Source organism: Medicago truncatula, chromosome 7 (genome assembly GCF_003473485.1).
Source record: "Medicago truncatula cultivar Jemalong A17 chromosome 7, MtrunA17r5.0-ANR, whole genome shotgun sequence".
Classification (NCBI taxonomy): Eukaryota; Viridiplantae; Streptophyta; class Magnoliopsida; order Fabales; family Fabaceae; genus Medicago; species Medicago truncatula.
The window spans coordinates 576,266-579,783 of record NC_053048.1 but is presented as its reverse complement, the minus strand read 5'-3'; the positions used below and the strand labels follow the sequence as shown (position 1 = coordinate 579,783).

General features: G+C 34.9%; 1 pseudogene; it reads right to left on the bottom strand.

The window, feature by feature from the left end:
* Positions 1-1,670: 1,670 nt before the first annotated feature.
* LOC11427961 (F-box protein SKIP23-like) lies at positions 1,671-2,840 on the bottom strand (annotated as a pseudogene).
* Positions 2,841-3,518: the final 678 nt, after the last annotated feature.

Here is a 3,518-nt window from a genome sequence, read left to right as displayed (position 1 = left end):
TAGCATGCTTCATGGTGACACAAGATGAAAGTGGAACTGAAGCTTCACGGTGAAAAGAATTGATTAATGTAAGTGTCATTTTTTTTTCTCCATATATCCCTCTTCAGTTCTTACATTAATCTTTAATATTGTAGGGTATTGTTCAATTTTAATAAAATTTGGTTCATATTTTATTTATCTTTCGTAACCCTTTAAAAAAACTAAATATTTTGGTAGACCCTCTTGTGCTCTAAGATTAAAACTATTTGACCCTCAGAAATTGTAATCAAAGGTCATTTATTATACTGAGGTAAAGATCATAGAGGAAAATGAGTGATGATTATAAGTACCATAGAGGATTATTACTTTTCATTATTTTGTTCTTTGGAGTGCTTGTGAATTTGTAAACCTCACCACATATAAACTTTAGTGACAATTATATTGAAAAAAAATTCAGCATTATGGTTGCATGTTATGTGTAAACGTGGCTGGTCCAAATACATAACATATTGAATTTAATTTGTTGATATTGAACTAACAGATACAAAAAGAAGGGATGAAAACAAGAGCAATGTTGGTGCTGCATAGGCAACACCTATTATAAGTTATAACATAACAAATGCACAAAATCCAGAAACCCAAGAAATTACAACTCTTTTCAATTCAATATATCAAACATGAGCAGTTGTGGGAAATAGAACACTTTTGCAAATTTCACTGTCATAATCCCAATGTTGCGTCCATCATCCTCTTTCTTTCTCTAGGTCCTATATAAAGAGACAAAAAATTGTGTCAGGAACTAAATGAGAAGATTCAAATCCTAATAAATAATGTCATGGAAAATTTATAAAAGTAAATTGATAAATTGATTTTCTATCTCTAAAACTAAGGTTTACACATTAAGTAATAAGTACTTGATTAGTGCACAATGAAGAAAACTCCCAAATAGATACCAAAGTTAATAAAGGATGAGTTATCATAACCTAATTTAAGTAAGCAAGAAATAAATACAGGACAGATTAACTCATAGATAAGTTACTCATAAATGCATTTTTGTCACAATTTCCTTTACAATAAAGCAAACAAGAAACTAGATAATCGAACTCATCAAGAATGTTAGATCTAGTTTAGAAAGTTCATAATGATGATGATGATGACGGCGACGGCGAAGACGATGATGATAACAACAACAACAACGGCATATATGAACATACATTTTTATCAAATAAGTTCCCCCCTCAAAACAAAATGCATCGGATGCACAATGTAAATCAAAGATGGGAGCACACTTACTCATAGAGCTTCTGAAAATTTAGAGACAATATAATTACCTCTACCTTCTTTTAACGCCTTTGAAACAACTACCCCTAACCCTGTCCTTCCCTCAAAATCAGAGCCTCTAATGAAAAAACCAATTTGATAGTAAACCTCTTCTAAATTCTAATGAGTGAACTATGTCGAAGACCTAGGCTACAGTCTTTCAATTAAATCTCATGCTGCAGACTGCAGTTGTCAATCCCTTACTTATAGGTAGTGTGTCATAGGCTAATTGTATACAAGAAGATATTACTTAGAAATACTCATAATCAAAATATAAGATCATTTTAATATTTCTATATATTCTATAAGTACTAGTTGCAAAGTTTATCCAATCTAACAACACAATAATACACTATCTAATAACTGCCAACATTAGAAACCTTTCAATGCAAGAGAACATACTCTGTTATGAATTCAACTCAGTGATCCAATCTGGAGGTGGCCAGAACAACTTGAAATAATCCGGATAATCAGACAAGGGTGAAACCCGACCTTGATCCAAGTGAAAAACACTCATATTACGGTCCATGCAACTAAGACCGCGGGAGGCAAAATAATCTGTAGTAAAGATCACACCATTCCCATTTGTTAAACCCAAATCCGAAGCAGAAGCAGAAGCAGAAAAGGAATACAGATCGCCTAAGAACAAAATTGTATCTCCTAAATTCCTCAACTTGACCCACTTTTTCTCCTTCTCATCAAGCCTAAACACATCAATCCATACAGTCACCGTTTGTATAGCAAATCACTAGCAACAACTGGAACTCACTACTCGCCACCAAGAATTTTCTTCTCCCACCATACCACGGGTCAGCCTGAGCCATCAAATGAATGCTCATGTCTGGTCCAATCATCACAGTCTGATTGGTACTGTCTACCACACAAGGCCTTCCTTTAAAAGCACAGTTCATGACTTTACAAGGGGTTGACATGTTGGGGATCGTCGTCAAATGGTCGTCCCCGCAACGGAACATAACAGGCTTTTGATTTTTCTCAGTTGTGACGATTACAAAAGGTTGTTCCTCCTGACACGAGGCAACACCAAACTTACAGTCAGTACGGGTATTCTGACTATTTTGAGGCAAGGTGCTCCGATGGAAGTAGAACATGTGTCCAATATGAAGTACGGAGAGTTTGTTGAAGTCAAGCACATTACCATCGAAATGTGATGATAAAGGTTCGTTACGTAATGAGAAAGGGTGCCAGAGTTGGGTTTTGCCTTGAAAATCAGGTCCAATCATGATTAACCAAGGGCGATGTTGGTGTTGGGTTGTGGGTGGTTTGATGATAAATAAGTTGTGTTTTATGAGGTAGGTGACGTAATCAATGTTGGGATCAATGTCGTGATTGAAGAGTTGTTTTGAGAATAAACGTGGAAACTTTAAGCGTAAATGGTTTTGATGGTAGTTAGGCGGGATAGATGAAGAGCGCCATGTGGAACAAACAGAACGAAAGCGAATGAGGTAGAGCTCAATGTTGCTGAGTTTTTGTGAAATTAGTTGCAGAAGCTCTGAAGGAAGTTGAGACCAATCTACCTCCATGGATGGAATTTTGCACCTGTTCATATGAAAGTACGTTCATGGTAGGCATATGGAAAATAAATATTTGTTTTAGTTGAGTTTGAATGAATTATTGTTGTTTCATCACCCAAGCAAGGACGAAGGGTGATAGAAACAACAATAATTTAATATCTCAGATATATCATTTAATGAATGAATTTATTTATAATAGTGATCAGAGGAAGTACAAGTGTAATCTCCCAAGATTCCCAAAAGGCATAAAATCCGGAACTAAATTAAACATTTTCAAAGTAAATGGTTGTTATTAATTAGGGTTTCAATTTGGGAAATCAAATAATACGGTGCAATGGAGGGTTTCCTCACAACACTATCTAGCTAGCTAGGGTTTGTTTCAAATTGAAATGAAATGATAGAGAGATGAAAACATACATTTCACACCAAATAAAAGGGGAGTGGAGGGTTCTCAGTCTCGACTGTGCTCATCAGGGTCGTTTTACTCCACTCCATGTCAAGTTTTTTCTTTTTTGAAGTGTTTTCTTAGCATGTGTTATGATTTGCGAAGGCAATGAATGGAATGGGCTGCATTTTATATTTCATTTTTACCCTTGTTAAAAATGTTAATTTTATCTTGATTTTAATCGATTTTATTTACACTCATTAAGGATTTTGGATGATGAGTTTTTATAAAAATTTATGTAT